The 16,667-nt window shown below is 37.1% G+C and overlaps 1 protein-coding gene across 5 annotated transcripts in view; it reads left to right on the top strand.

The window, feature by feature from the left end:
- The window catches only part of CTCF (CCCTC-binding factor), a 43,724-nt gene that overhangs the window by 1,098 nt on the left and 25,959 nt on the right, over window positions 1-16,667 (top strand). The window contains exons 2-4 of one of the 5 annotated variants that reach the window (XM_074314725.2): window positions 3,131-3,245; window positions 4,462-4,574; window positions 13,619-13,666. The gene's annotated coding sequence lies outside the window, so the exon portion shown is untranslated. Of the gene's footprint in view, window positions 1-114; window positions 139-3,130; window positions 3,246-4,461; window positions 4,575-13,618; window positions 13,667-16,667 lie in introns of those variants that run through there. The other 4 variants (XM_074314728.2, XM_074314724.2, XM_088800313.1 and 1 more) reach the window with 4 other exon arrangements.

Here is a 16,667-nt window from a genome sequence, read left to right as displayed (position 1 = left end):
CCAGAGTCGCACTCCCCTTGCAGTGATAGCCTGACTTTGTGCGCTAAGAGATCTCAAAGGGATCAAAACTTAATTTCACTCTGATCTCAAGTGACGTGACAAATTCCTGAATTCGGGATTATGGGCTGGCTGAGTTGGGTAGGCGACCCTTGAGTTTTCCTCGCGTTTTAAAATGTCCTTACTCTAACTTAGTACAGTACTTAGTACCTGATGCTTAGGGCTAGGCGAAGGCAGTTCTCCGGATTCTGCAACCCGATCTAAAGCGCCAGTAGGGCAGAATAAATTTATTCCTGACTCCACTGGTAATTTGCCCATACGCTGAAATCTGAGGGTTGATGTTGTAATTGAATCCTGGGTCACTAGCTGCAATTGGTTATAAATATCTTCGCCTAATGTAACTACTCTTTAGTAGCTGACTTCCTGTAGCCCTAAGTTCAGCATTAAGTAAACATTCGCATACTTAAGTCTTCATACTTTCTTTGAGTTTAGATCGACTTGTAAAATTAAAATTCCATGTAGCCTATAGGCGGCAAAAGAAGTTAAACGGCATGTATATTAAATTTACTCTGTCCTTAAGTCTTCTTGCATCACTAAAAAACTTTCTGTTGAATTGCCAGTTTTCTCTTTTAGCTCTTCCTCAGATAGTCTCGTACATTAATATACTATCGTGCACGAAGTTGATGTAACAACTCCAGTTGCTTTGGAGAGAAGAAAGTCTTGATTAACATTTTTTTGGGAAAAATGTTAAGCTTATGAGGAAATTAAACAGCCTGGTGCTAAGCAAAATTGTACAGTCCCTTGTTGTAATCTTAATCTGTAGGATTTTGCAGCAATCAGCCTCCATAGGAGGGTCTTGCAACATCTTTTTTGAAAACCCTACAAAATGTTCCTTCTCCCCCTGGACAATAAAGTTGCACTTAGTAACTAAATGCAGTAACTTGGTAGAGTGCCAGGTTTGAGAATGGAACCACACTTAATTGTCTAATATATCAGTCCATTTGTGTAATATTTTGCATTCTTGTGATTTTCAGTTTTGTTTTCCTTTTGAAATTGTGGGTGACAGGTGGCATGTTTTATTAAAATAAGCTCCACAAGGGTTAAAAATTAAAATCCAGCAGGTCTGTGAGTGAGCCAGGAGTAAAGCCTGTTTTCCCAGGTTAGCTTTGTGCTCCACAGACCATATTTTGCTGCTCGATTCAGTTGTGCCATATGCAGTCATCAACTTCCTGGTCTTATACATCATTTATGCTGTTTTAATGGTATAGACCTTGTCCACAGAGTTGCTATCCTTTGAGATTTCCTGTATGCCAGGATTCATTCTTTGTTTTTATTGGAGAACTAAATTTACAGAGAGAATAAACTGTGGCTATAAGTTTACCCAGAGGAACTTATTACTTAAATGAGTAGTATGAGGAAGATTACAACAGAAGTTTGTCCACGTAGGAAAATACTGCTTATTTAAGAGTAGTTGTAAAAGTTGTCTTAGGGATCTGTTCAACCAACAAGAAAATTTAGAACCTATAAAAGTTATCCTTAAGATGCATTCTGTTTTTAAGATCTTTAGGATTTTGCTTTAAAGAACAAATGAAAATGAAGACACCCACCTAAGACTTCTGGGTGGCTTGGGGACCTTGGGAGTGGTGGAGGCCACCTGTGGCTGACGAGGACCCTGCGGAGTCCTGCACCACAGTGTCTGCTGGCAGAAAATCACCTCTAGAAACTGGGTTTTTGCGTCAGGGCTGCTGCTGGTCTTAAATTCACTCCACATCTTAGGCTGTTTCATTTTTTTAAACCAGAAACCAGTTGACTATCTTAGTTCCAAATGACCTCAGGCCCTTTTGCCAAAAATTAGGCTCCTCTTCAAACAACAAAGATTTGTCATAATTTAGTACTTTGAGAATGAGCATACAGGTTTAGAAAGAGCAATAATGGCAAAAATGTGTAACTTCGAAGACCGTGGTTCACAATTAGATTGTGTAGATTTGACATACTGTATTTCTTTTTTTAGACATCTCTAAACTTTATTTAGTCATTATTTTCAGGTATTCCCTGGCAGTATCTTTATGTATTTTCTCAGTGATTAGTATTTGAGTGTAAAGATGTGACATTGTGTATATACTGCTGACATATACCCCAAGAATAGTGATTTCTCCACACTTGATCCTCCTTTTTAGTTACCCTTAGATTTTTCCGGGTTATAAAATCTTATTTCCTTTGAGGCATGCTAGTGATAGTATATTGAGTCCAATACAAAAGTGTTTTTTGGACTAAGTAGTCTAAGTTATAAATTGCCTCTCAACAGAGAAGACTTTTCTTCAGCTTCATCTAGAGAAGTAGTATATCAGCTTAGTTTTGTGGGCTTTAGTTAACTATGAGATGGATTTTCTCTTAGTTATACCTCATATGCCAAATTCTTTGGAAACTTAATTCAAATTTAGCTCTTTCATTTCACTTGGGAGTTATCACCCTCCCCCTCCCCACCCTCCACCCTCCCCACCCTCCCCCCAGGTAAGCTCCACTCTGCCATTGCCTGAAGCTTGGCAGTTCATTCATTTGTAATTTAGGGAGAAAATTAGTATTTTTACTGAAAAAAAGGTATTTCATTATTTGACTAAAAAAAGTATTTCAGTGCTGTGCTTCTAGGATTTTCAAATGTCACTGAAAACTCCCCCCATAGTTACCTTATTAAACTGAAAAATAATCTTTACTCGTGATGTAACTAACTTAATCAATAAAACCACTACTAGTTGAAGATAATGAAATAAATTGTTAAAGGACTGTTATACTGAATCTATTAGACTTAATTTTTTGGTAGTTTGAATATGCGAGTATATACATGAGCTGTTATATTGGTTACAAGATCGCAATGGGGTGCTATTTTGATAATCACAAATCTTTAGTCCTTTATAGAGTCCCCTTTAGACATTTAGCGCGTCTAAAAAAATAAGTGAATGTTTTATTGGCTCTAGACATTTATGGAATGGCTCAATTAGTAAGGTGACATATTAACAGGTATGTTATTTCTTTCCCAATTTTAGCAATCTAAATCTTGCCCTCAGTTTATTTTTCATACTGTATGTGCTCTTGTATGTATTTAGCGTTCATAAAATGATTTGTACTTCTATTGTAGAATGATCACAGACCTGGGGCCAAAGAACAAGATGCACTAGTGGACAGATTGCTGACCAGGGGCTTGAGAGCCAGGTTCTGTTCTCCCTCCTCAAACTGACTGCAGCCACGGAGAGGTAAATACTATTTCCATGTCTTGGTCTTGAAAATAGAAGTAATAAAACCCTCCTGGGGTTGAAGGAATCACTGGATCATTCTTGGGTATAGGAGATGCAGGAGGGTGGGTGATCGAGGGCATACAGGCTTTATAGCCAGAGTCCTGTTTGAAACTTTGCACTGCTGGGTGACACTGAGCTAGTTACTTAACCTTTCTACTCCTACAGTCCTCATTTGTGAGAGAATAACATCGATTACAGAGGCTGTTCTCAGAGTTGAGAGTGTGTGTAAAAGCATTAAGTACCAGTCTGAGCCTGTACGCAGAAAATCCCCAGGAAATGGTGGCTACCTTTCTGTAGAAACCTCTGGAACGTACATTTTGACTCTTGGCAAATGACCTCAAAAGTCCATGACCTATGGCAATTTATAATTTTGATGAGGAATAGATGGAATCCTGTTCTTGGAGAATATGGTATCTTATTAAAATTGTCTTAATTTAAGTTAGCCTCGCTGATGACCCATGTTTACATCAGAGTGTTACAGTTATCAAAAATTTAAAAACATTTGAAAAGGTCACTTAAAATTTACTTTAGCCTACGGTTTCTGCTACAAAATGAATGGACATCACAGGGAACTTGAAACCGGCCTCTCATAAATGTCAGGGTTTACTAGGCTTTGGGATCTCACAAACAACAAAGTAGGGTTCTGGGTATGAGAATTGTATCTTCTCAGGCTAACAGAAAGCACATCTCTTTTATCTCTTAGAAAATGTGAAAATCGTTTAATTGCACTTGCGTACTGGCAAAAAAGGAGTGTGTAGAGGTGGGAATTACAAATGCTTAGATAAGTTTATATGTATGAATCATCTAAATGACTACTAAGATTTTTCTTACAAGCAAATAGAGAAGGAGGAAGGGAACAGGAATGAAAGCTTTACTAATTCTTCAAATTTCTATTTTCCAAATGAGCATCTTGGTACTTCAGTAGATGAGACGGACAGGGTCTTTGTGCTGGTTTTCTGTCATTCCAGAAATAACTTGTATCTTACAGGTTCTTTTAGAAGTGTTGACATACTAATGAACTGCTGAAAAGAGAAACAATACCGATTTGAAAAGCTATTGAGAAAATTAGCATTTTAAGAGCTTAGGGAATGGGGTTGTAGGAACATGTAGGAACTTTTAAGTGTTGTGGCTAGTTTAATCCCTGTTTCTCAAACTGGGATATGAATACCCTTAGGGTACAAAGTGATATGATTCCGGGGTACTTGAAGCCACAAGATAAACATGATCCATCTTCTTGGAGCTTCAATTGTGCTCATTGAGGGGGCGGTGAGTTAAATAATTTAACTGGTAAGTAAATTTTTTTTACATTAAAACATTAATATTTTAGGAGCAGAATGTGCACTCTGTATGACTAAGATTACACAGGTCTTCAACACAATGGGGCGTGAGTGCCTGGGATTGCGAACTGTTCTTTGGATAGGTACTACAGTGGAAACACTGGAGAAGCAGTTATTTTTGAGCTACCAAACAGCTCTGTTAGCCAGCTCCTTGTTTTGTTCCCTGTAGTATCTTACTAAGGAATATAGAAGTTAAATTGTATTAAATAGTGCTTGTTTGCTTGCACATGTTCCTACACATGTCCGATGTGTGCAAAAGCTCTGCATAGATTGGTAGACAGTTCTAGATGGCTGGACCAAGTCTGAAATATTATCAAGACCATTCCAATGATACAAGAATAGTCATTTAAACGAAAAGAGGAAGCAATGAGCAAAATCACGTTTAAAACCATGAATTCTGTAAATCAAATTTGAAAACAAATGTCACATTAGTTCAAGCATAATTAGCAATTTATACTGATTTTTGTTATGCCCTGTTTGTTAAGTAGTCAGTCGTAATAAAATGGCTAAATCTGAGCTATGGCCTTGTGACTCCTAAAGATAACTATTTAAAAGCATCTGTTAACTGTTTTGTGTGTTTTACAATTAGTAAGTATTATTACTAACATGTTCCTCTTAATGTGAGTGGTACTTCAGAACAACATTTTCTATATTGATAATGTCTGCTCATTGAATACAGGTTTTATATTTGAACCTAATTGCTTTTAGATATACGGAAATGTGACTTTCTCTGAAACGATGTGAATTGGATCAGCCAAGATGTTTTAGCTCTAAATTTCTGCAGTATTTATTGAACACTCGTAATGTGCTTATTTCATCCTTTGAACACTTGCCTTTCTACTTTGCGTCAAGCACTGCATTAGATACTGGGGATTCAAAGATGAATGAGAAAAGGATCTTTTTCCTCAGGGTCTTAAATAGAGTATGGGGCAAGATATCTGTAAATAGTGTTGTTGATACTATGATAAAAGTGTGTTCATAGTGCAGGGAGGGATGGTCAGTTACAAGAGTTGGTGAAAGACGTTGGGAAGGGCTTTCTGGAGGAGAAACCCTCATCTAGGTGTATCAGGCAATACAAAAGAAGCATACATTTTTATTTTAATCTTATAAGAGCATCAAATCTGAGCTTTGTGGCCTAATAGCTATATGGCTTTGGGCAAGTCCATTAGGGGTAACTTCTTTGTACCTTCCTTTTCCTCGTTTGTAAAATGACATCTCTACCATGTTATGTAGGCTTATGGCACATAAATTTGTAACTGTAACTGTAATGTGCTATATAGAGGTAAAGCGATAATCTTTAAACTTTAGCAGTAGTTGGCCATTAAACTGAACAGTGATGACCACCAGACAATACAAAAGTTAAGTGAACTAAGTTGGGGTTATATGGATGAGGAAATTCGATTAATCGGAAAAATCTATTGGGTAGAGAAATCGGTAAGTAAACAAGATCACATCCCATGTGAGGAGTGATGTCCGACAACCACTTAGAAAAGCTGATTGGGAAGCTTAACCAGCAAAATGCTTATGGGGGCTTTTTAAAAATATAGTACAGAAATTGTTATGGAATAAAAGTAAAAAGCCTAAGCAAAAACCTGGCATGTAGCAAGAGCTCAGTAAGTAATTATACGAATGAATGAGTGCCTAGTGGAAAAAACTAAATGGATATACATCGAAACACTAGTCAAAACAAAATTAAAAACTAGTATTGATAGGTTGGTTAGGTTTGGGGTGACTTTTCTTACTTTTTTATAGTTCGTATAACTATAATGCAAAGAGACCTTCTCCTCCCCTTTTTTAATTAAAGCAGAATTACCAAAAACTGGGAATAATATTCAACAGTAAGGGACTGGTTAAATTGATACGTCTATATAATAGAATGTCATGCAACCAATATATTATGCATAGGATATTGAAATGGAGAGATATTTGAGGCATTCTTCATAAAGAAAGCAGGTTATCAAATAGTGCACACCATATGATCTCTCGTGTGAGAGTAAATACATGTGTACATATTGGGAGGAGACTATGGGTATAAACCAGAATGTTTATATAAAACCTATAGGTCTACCTATATTCTTGCTTATCTGAGTTTGTTCCTATTACCTGTATTGTATAATTTTTTCCCTTTGTTTTGGGGAGGACGATTATAGCTGAGAACCAAGAATACATTGCTACCGTACCTGAATTGATCTATAAACTTGCAGCCGAAGCAATATTATTGAAAGCCTGGATTTTAATTGGAAGAGCCAAGCTTTTGGGTTTTGTAGTTGTTGTTTTAAGGGGGGAGTACAAATTCAGGAGATTAAGTAGGAAATACTATCTGCAGAGAGAGAAGATCAAGTACAAAAACAAAAAAGTTTAGCAGAATGTGACCATATGGAAAGCTAGACCTTGTGTCCTCTTTTGTCTTTGGCACATCACTTTTTTTTTTTTTTAATTGTAACTCTTTTGCCACTGTTCATCATCTATTTGTTCTTTGCTCACTCCCAGTATACATGTATAGAGGTGTAAGGATTATTAACCGACAGTCCCACAGGAAACAACTTTATTACCTGCAGTACAGTGCTATGTACTCACATAGTTCCTTTAGTCTTACGGTCTCTTCATTTCCTAAGTTGCTTAGGTAAATTTCTCCCCACTCCCTTCAGTTAAGTCGTCACACCTGCACCAGGTAGACTTTTTTTTTCTTTAAATAAATTTATTCCCCCCTTCACCTACCTTTCCCACCCTCCACCTCTGGCAACTACCAATTTTTTCTTTTTATACAATCTATACTGTATAATTTTTAAAGGGAAAAAGGAATCCAGTACAATTGGAAGCAGTACTGAAGCTTTCTGATAAATATAATGAAGTAAAAGGAGTTTCTGCCTATACTCGGGCAGTAAAGTCTAGACTTCTTGAGTGGATTCGAGAGCCTTGCTAGAACACTGTTGCAGAAGTGCAGACATGAGGAGAACAGGAGGAGGGTACTGGCAGCCATGTGTCTCCCCAAGTGTTAGAGGGAATTGAAGTTGCAGAGGCAAGTCTTACAACTTTCCTCCACTTAAAATTTGTCTCAAGCATTTTTGTATCATCTGATTAGTTTCATTCTTTGGAAGAGTAGTAATTGTAAAATTATACTAGAACCTAAAGAACGCTTTTACTTTGTTTTCCCAGAGGTAAACACTATTAACAGTTTGGTGTTCCCTTTAGGGGTTTTTCCTGTGCTTTTATAAATGGGCATGTACATATAATACAGTTTTTAAAATAAAATGGGATTGTGCTGTACCAGTATTCCATAACTACCACGTTCAGTACAAGCTCATGGGGGGAAATATTTCAAACAGTACAAAATGGTGATGGTGAAAGAAATAACTTCCCACCTCTGATCCCTCAGTTTTCTTCCCCAGAGGCAATATGCAGAAGGTGCCAAAAAAATGTATACACATTTTAAGAAAGGAAAACTATTAAAATTGTAATACTCAATATATACCGATAACAAAAGATAAATACAAGTCACGTTTGACTGCTGCAATTACAAGAGGTGCTCAAAGTGGTTACCATCAGCGTCCAGACTCTTCTGATTATGGTGAATTACTGTTTGAGCAACGTTGACCAAAGTGTCCACATGTATACATTTGTTTGGCATCCCTGGTGTATTACCAGTTTTTCATATACCCTTCCAAAGAAAATTCTATGTATGTATAAACATGTGTTTATGTATCTTTAAAAACCACAAATGATATACTGATACACATTGTTCTGGACATTTGAGTTGTTTGCAATCTTTTGCTGTTAGAGAAAGATGGTTTAATAGATACCATTCTTGCATATAGCTCGTTGGGCACATGTACTAGTGTATCTGTAGGATAAATTTGTAGGAGTTGAATTGCTAGTGTATTCCTAGAAGAGGGAATAGCATGTACAAAGGCAGAGAAGCCTAGAATGTTCTGGCAGTTCAGTATGATTAGAACAGAGTGTAGGATGTATGAGGCTGGATGCAGATCTGCTGATAGCACCCTGTCAGCAGGGTTGAAGAACCCTGTAGACCAGGTGAAACGGTTTAGACTTCAGCCTGAGTTTTGCATGGGAAGTTTCAGAAGGGAAGTCTCCTTTCTGATCATAAATTTACATTTTAGAAATCTATGGCTACTTTGTGAAAAATGGGTGATGAAGGAGCAAGAGAGGAAGCAGGGAAACTAGTTAGGAGGCCATTACACTGGTCTAGGCAAGATGTAACGCTGGCCTGGCTTAAGGGAACTTCACCAGAATTGCTGTTTGTCTTGTTTTGTTTTGTTTTGTTAAATTAAGTTGGAATCCTATCCTACATCTTCTTTTGTAACATTTCTTCATGTTATATGTTATGAAGATATTCACTGTTAGATACCCTATTTTACTTCAAATTACTAGGAGAATTTTTGCTCCACTGTTACGTACAGCTTCACTATATGTATTTGTTAAAATTTTCTCCTTTTTTTTTTAAAGCTGGAAAGTGGTGGTACTTGTTCCCTTCTTACCTATAGAGATGAATCTAATTGATAATCTAAAAAAATGTGTAGGATGTTAAAGCCAGGAGAAATTTTCTTACTGCTGGATGTTAAGTTTTCTAACCTGTTCTTTTGAGGACAGCAGTCCCTTGTTGGCCCTAGTTTTTTGCCTCTAACACTTCACCTTTCCTCCTATTCCCCTTTGTTTGAATTATTTCTAAGAGTAAATTGACTTTTGAGAGCCAAGTTAATTTTAAATTTGAGAGCATATATTTTGAAATGTCTGTTTTATCTATTCAGAATCCTTTTTTAATCCTATTCTTGACTGTTCTCAGTAGTAGAAATTTGTTGATTTAGTGACTTCTAGATAAGTGTGCATCTTAGCTAATAGCTAAGTAGATTGTCTTATCAACTATATAGCTATAGCTCTAAGCATTTTTTACACTGAAATTAAATCTTTTGTTTTTTATTTTTAAAGAGGTAGGTGATACGCACTAGCTTTCCCAACAAGGATGGAGGAAACAGTCCTAAAATGTCCTAGATTAGTAAGGGCTTTTGAAGAAAAGAACAGATATCTTGACGTTCCTCGTGCAGTGGGGATTGAGGAGGTTTATACAAACAGTGATTATACGCTGACTTTGAGCAGCCTTTGTAGTTTAAAGCATATCCTAATGGAGAGGAAAAGAGCCCGTCTGGTAAATTGTATCTTATGTTTGTAGCATCTTTGCCTGACCCAGGGATTCCTCTTTACATTTCTTGGACTACAGAGGTAAATGCCACTCAATAGAATGCTGTGCTTTGGCCATCTTCATCTAAATATTTAGCCATCTTCGTCTAAATAGGTTTCAGGGATTTCTGCCTGATTTCTGGGTTACAGACAAGGGGACTGCACAGCTAGAGAACCACATTTTGCTCCTCTCTTATGTACAGTTTCACTATATGCATTTGTTAAAATTTTCTTTTTTTAAAAAAAAGCTGGAAAGTGGTGGTACTTGTTCCCTTCTTATCTATAGAGATGAATGTAATTGATAATCTAAAAAATGTGTAGGATGTTAAAGCCAGGAGAAATTTTTAATCATCTGGCAATCCCCTCATTTTACAGATACGACAGCTAAGCGGCAAAGTGATTTAGCCAAGGTCATGGATGTAGGACAAGTGCACCTACTGTTTTTTGTTCTTCCCCAGACTGGCTCTGATAGTCTCTGGGTTTCATAGAATATCCTGCATTTGGTTTTGTAGCTAATTTTTTTATATACGTTCGATTTTTTTTTTAGATCTTTAGACAGAGAAACATAACATCATTGTGTATCTCTAGAAAAATAATGTGGAGAATGTACATTATTGCTCTCAAGTATAGTACACCAGTGCACTGGTGTACGTAAGGTTTTCAGTATGTGTTTGTCAGAATTCTTTTTAATAGTGTCACCAAATTTAAATAAAGTTTATTCATGTGTACGATGCATTACTAGGTTCTGGCTGTCGCCAGTATTAAAGCTTGGTATATAATAACAAGGCTGTTAGGATTTTCAGCTTACTCATCTTTTTCTGGATAACTCAGGACTGTTTCAGAATCCTTCAGTAATTTCTCTGTGATAAGAACAGACCATCGTTGGAGGTCAGTGTTGGTTAGCCGCTCTATTTTTAGTATAGTTCAGTTGGAGCACTGAAATTTTTAAATTATTTCAGTCCACTACTCTTCATTTATTCAGATCAACTTGGGTATAACAAGACCCTGGCATAGCATAGTCACTGTTATTTATCGTAAAGCAGATACAAGGAGTTTTACTGTCACAGGGAAATGATACAGAACTATTCTATAATAATAAAGGATACTTGAGTTGTTTTTAGTATTTCTTGTGTTTCTGTTTTATTTGTATCGTGTAACTCTTCCTATTTAAAAATTTTGTTGTAAGTATATGTTGAGACTATAAAATAATAGTGTCTTGGTATCCTTCTGGGAACAAATTTTATGATTTTTTTTTCTTTCTGGTCCCTTGTTAGACACGGTCTTTGTTCCTTCTCTCCTTGTTATGTCTTTTGGGTAGTTACAAATACATATATAATTTCCCCACCATTTTCTTGGTTAAGCTGTTGCCTGTATTTCCTTTTTTCCTATATTTCTAAGGAGTAACCAAATTGACAGATTACTTGTTTTCATAATCTAATATTAGTTCAAAGTAACATGTTTCTTTTATTTCAACTTCTATATGTCTGTGTTCCTATACATGTGTATATATATCCTTTTTCTGTTTTTCAGATTTCTTTTGTTCTATCTGTTGAATAACGCTTTATTGTCCATATTTTATGCTACTATACTATTTACTAAGGATATCTTTTCTTAATATAACTATTTCTGAATCTTTGTTCAAAGAATATATTGCCATTTATTATTACCATTATTATGCCTTTGGTACAAGTGTGCATTGTTGAATTTAAGCTGTTAGCTTCTAATTTAACATTGACCTTATAGGGGACCCCATTTACCAAGTAAAAAAGGTCTGGTTCTGCCAAGTAGTCTTCATGAGTGAGTACAAGGTTATAGAGACACTAGGGCAGTGGTCACGTGGTCACTGATACACATTACAAACCATGAGTTCACTCTGTTGTTATGTATGTCTTGTTTTGTATGTTTCCTTTCTTCCTTCTGTCATGTGTTGAGTTTATCCCGTACCATCTAGAGAGATCTTTTAATGTTGATGGTATCCATGATAGAAGTTAAACCTTAGGATTTCCTTCTTGAATTATGCATTCCATTATTGCTTATGGGAAACATTAGTTTTGAAGTAGGCTTGGTAGATTTTTAATCTAAATAAAAACAATTCTTCGTTTTAAAGAACAAACCGAAAAAAAAGGAATGAACCAAACATTCTCATAGTCGAAACGGGGGGGGTATTTGAGCAGCTTGGATTTGTGTAGACCTGTATTTAGGATGAATATTTACTGTATTCTATGTCAGTCACTTCCAAGCCATAGTCAGCAGAAATTCTATATCAGAATCATCTGGAGACCTTTTGAAATAAGGGCTCTCCCATCCCAGACCACTGAATCAGAATCTCTGGGATGTATGTTTGTGTTTGTTTGTTTTTCAAGATTTTATTGGGGAAGAGAAACAGGACTTTATTGGGGAACAGTGTGTTTTCCCAGGGCTTTTTCCAGGTCAAGTTGTTGTCCTTTCAATCTTAGTTGTGGAGGGCACAGCTCAGCTCCAGGTCCAGTTGCCGTTGTTAGTTGCAGGGGCACAGCCCACCAAGGGATATGTGTATTTTAAAGCTTACCAGATGATTTTCATACCAGCCAGGTTTGGGAACCGCTGCTCAGGTAGAATGTGCCCCCAGATCCATAGATGTGCCTGTTAGATGTTCTGTAAATTCTACACTGTGTGTATGTGTAATTGATTCCTTTTTATAACATATTCAAGGTGATAGACTTGCCACAGATTCCCACCCTTTCTGTATTCCCAGTGATGAAAGACGGTAGGACTGCTCCAAAGACAGTGCACCTCTGAGCTGCTTTTAGGGATATGGGCAAGGAGGTATCTGGTGGTCACCCTTGGGAGAACAAAAAGAAGCAAGGCATTAGGTTGCTGTATGCCAGCAAAAGTGTCATTCAGCCTGTAGAAAACAGGGGGACAGCATGTGCTTGGGAGGCAGCTTCCAATCGGTTCTGTGGCACTAGCATGTTGACTCCCAGACAAGCTTTGTCTTCTGTTCCGTGTATAAATGTTCAATAAGTGAAATAAACAGGCTACCCTTAATGAGGGGCTAGAACATGGCCGCTGAAACCAGATTACAATATAAATTTGAGATGGTTTAGCATATCTGCACTCGGTTATGTTGAATATTTTTGCATAAAATTTATCTAATTTCTTAACATATTTAAGTTTTTCCCATGTACTGTTGTCTTTGCTAAAATGCTCCTCTCTACTGTAGTTTGCCTGGCAGGGTCCACCTCACCCTTGAAGATCCAGCTTTAGCAATTCCTCACTTAAACTATCCTTGTGTCAGGATAGTAGGAAGTATGTTAATCCCTGTTACAATGCTCATCACACTGTCTGGCTGCACTTTGTTCTGTCTGCCTCCCCGCCAGATTAGGAGCTTCCTGAGAATGCAGCCCTGTGCAGTTAGGACTTCCCCCTCCCCCTGCCCCCCTAAGTAATTAAAAAGGAAATTCATCTCTGTACCCAGCATCAAGCATCTTTTGGTGAAAGAATTATTGTTTTCTCGTTTATTATTCTTTGTAGCAAAAATAAACCTCTTTTACCTCCTTCTGGGGTAGTTGCACTGTTGCCATTACAAATATTTTATTAGTGTGTATTTCCTAGATTCAAAGCTCATTAAATATATTTTTTCAATGAATTTTTTCAAGGTGTTAGAATAATTATTTTGTTTTAACTACCTTTTAATATTAACAAATAGGGAAAGAGGTTAAAAACTGGAATGCTCTTAACATTTTTTAACTTAAAAGATAACTTTATTTCCCTTTTAATTCTTTTTTTTTTTTTTTTATGCCCCAACTGTTCTTTTTAAAGTTAATGGCACAGAACAGGGAAGAGAGAGATGTACGTGTGACTGTATAGGTGAGTGCTACTTCAGATAAAGACTGCTTCCATTTCTCATCACCCTAAAATAAATGGTCACCAATATTTTCTGCTTCTCAGACTCAGTCATCCTTTCCACCCAGCTCCTCCCTATTCTTTACCGTAGTCTGCAACTTTCCTGGTTCTCGATCACAGCTATTATTGGTCATGATACTTTGCTTTGATGTCTCTTAAGCTCTTAGATAAGATGAGGTGTATGTATTTTCAAAAATGGCAGCGTAAAGTGGTTATTTCATTACTTTTTAAACCTAACTTTTGTTCCCGAAGGGTGAATAATTTTTACTGTTTTTGACTAGTGCCTGCATTTAATAAGTCACTTAGCTTTTCCTTTCATTCTCAGAAGAAACTGATTATCTTTTGATTTCTTTTTTTCCCTTGTCGTAATGGTACTTAATGTTCTCTACAGTCATTACTGAACTAGGTTTTTCAGTCTCCTGGGTAAAAGCATTCTTCTAATTTAAAAGTCTAGAAAAGGGCTGGCCCGGTGGCTCAGGTAGTTGGGCGCTGTGCTCCTAACGCCGAGGTCGCGGGTTCGAGTACCACAGGGGCCAGTAAGCTGCGCCCTCTACAGCTAATATTGTGAATTGTGAACAACAGCTCTCCCTGGAGCTGGGCTGCCGTGTGCTGCCATGAGTGGCCGGTGGCCAACGTGAGTGGGCTGCCGTGAGCTGCTGTGAGCAGCAGACCAAGGACGGTGACCCACTGCTTCAGCCAGGTGGAACGCAAGACTCATAATACCATGGGCTAGGAAGTTGTGTCCTACACAACTAGACTGAGAAACAATGGCTGGGAAACAGTGGCTTGAACCGGAGGGGGTGGGGGGACAGAAGAAGGGGAAGAAAAAAAAAGTCTAGAAAAGAGAAAGCTATAAGGTATCTCTTCTCTGCCTTCTGATGATGTCTGATGGTTTATATTGAGCAGTCTGAATCAGGCGAGTTGTTAGGTGACCTTCATATTAGACTGTTTCAGAATGGCTGTGGCTTATGGTAGCTCCTAGGGACTTGGTGCTACTGTTTCTTGCCAAGAGTGTAGACAGATTTCTGATACGCTCCACTTGGGGTTTTTAGTAGGATATTAAACAAAAAGTTGTGGTTTTATTTATAAAATCGACTCCTGGAAATTGTCTTCCTCTACTGTCTCATTCTTGGTAGACATGTATTATTCTTAGTACATGTATATTTTATAATAATCAGTAACTATTAAAGGTTATTTTGGTTGTTTTCCTTTGGGAAATACCAGATACATTTGCTATACAGCCAAATAATGGTGATAAATTACTAAGTCTTAATATCTTCAAAAATTAGTATATTCACAATTAGCTTTAATTTTACGTGGCAGGATTTTTAAAACTCTGACATATAATTGTGTTAGGACTTTTTATTTTTGTGTTTAAGAAATGACACAAATAGCAATAAAGGAATAAACTCATATAGTTAAGCTTCCACTTAGCATATGAACAGTGTCTTGTTTTTCCAGGTTCCCTTCCTGCCCTTGTCCTGTGCAGGAACCATTTGTACATTTTCCATATGACAAATGACACTGATATTGAGTGTCTGTCGTTTACCTAACACTGTTTTATGTTCATTGCTGTAGAGGATACAGAAGTAAAAGGCATAGTTCCTGCCCTTATTTTTAAGATAATAGTCATTTTGGGGGAAAGACACAGGCATAGAACAATATACTACAGTGAAAATAAAACAAACAAACTTGAGGTGGGTCTGCACTGGTCAAGGATGAAAAGACTTGATTTAGGGGATGACTTGAGCTGGCAGAGATAAGATAGTAGGCATTTGTGGAAGATGCCCCAAAGGTGAGGTTGGATGGCTGGAAAGAAGGCGAACAAATTGTACAGAGCTCTGGGAGGGAAGCCAAAGAGTTTGGAGTTGTTTCCATAAGCCTCAACCATCATCGTTTTTTTATGCCTCGTTTCAGGAAGATTTAGTTGGGCAGCAATATGCTGGACAGACTAGTGAGAGAGACCAGCCTAGGAAGCTGTTCTGTTACTTTTTGGCTCTTATTTTTCTCTTTCATTCCTGGCTTTGGTCAGTCACCTGGTTCTGTCAACTGGTTGTTACCTTCGTCCCACAGAAATTCAGTAGTTTATCAGATAAGTCGTTTTTGTGGGGAAAATTTATTTAGGACTTGTGATTAGAGTTCTAGGAAACTGAAAGGTCGTATGTTTTTTAGCTAACATATATTCGTTGCCTTCTGAGGTGGCCTCTGGGGATTCGGAGGAACACAGGTAGCCAGGCTCTGTGCATGCATTGTTATATTTAATCTTTATGACAGCCTGCAAAGTGGATGCCACTATTATCCTTTTTTGTAGAAATATCTCACTCCAGGTCACACTAGTAGTAATTAGAAGAACCAGAATTGTAATGCAGGTGTCTGGCTGGAGAGCCTAAGCTCTTAATGTTTCCAGTCTGCTTTTCTGCCCTCCCCGCCCCTTTTTTTTACTATGTTTTTTATTCTTTGTTTTTTAAATGTGGAACAAGCATTTTTCTCATGTTAAGTATTAAAACAAAAATTTTAATGTCTGCATAATACTACATTTTGTGGCTGTATCATCATTTACCAGGTTTAGCTATTCTGCTTATGGTTATAACTTTTGGGTTGTTTATCATTATTTACTTTGATTAATAATGTTCCTATAATCTTGGTGTTCATCTCTGACTATTTCTGGGCATAAAGTCTGAAGTGGAATTACTGGATCACAATTTGAATATTTTAAAATTCTCGATTCATATCACTGCTGATTTCACTGCACCATGACCAACATTGAGGATTATTCTTTAAAACAGCTTTAGCACTTTAATAGAGGCAAAGTGCTGTCACATTATTTTAATTTGGACTTCTTTTAGTTTTGAGATTCACTTGTGTTTTTTTCTTTTAATTTATCTGCCATTTGTATTTCTTGAGTCATCTATTTTTGTCCTTTGCCCAACGTTCTCTTTTTCTTTTTAATACCAATGTTTGTTAA

Source organism: Rhinolophus sinicus, chromosome 8, assembly GCF_057876585.1.
Source record: "Rhinolophus sinicus isolate RSI-liver-muscle chromosome 8, RSI-T2T, whole genome shotgun sequence".
Classification (NCBI taxonomy): Eukaryota; Metazoa; Chordata; class Mammalia; order Chiroptera; family Rhinolophidae; genus Rhinolophus; species Rhinolophus sinicus.
The sequence above is the reverse complement of the archived record's forward strand: the minus strand, read 5'-3'. Positions and strand labels throughout refer to the sequence as shown.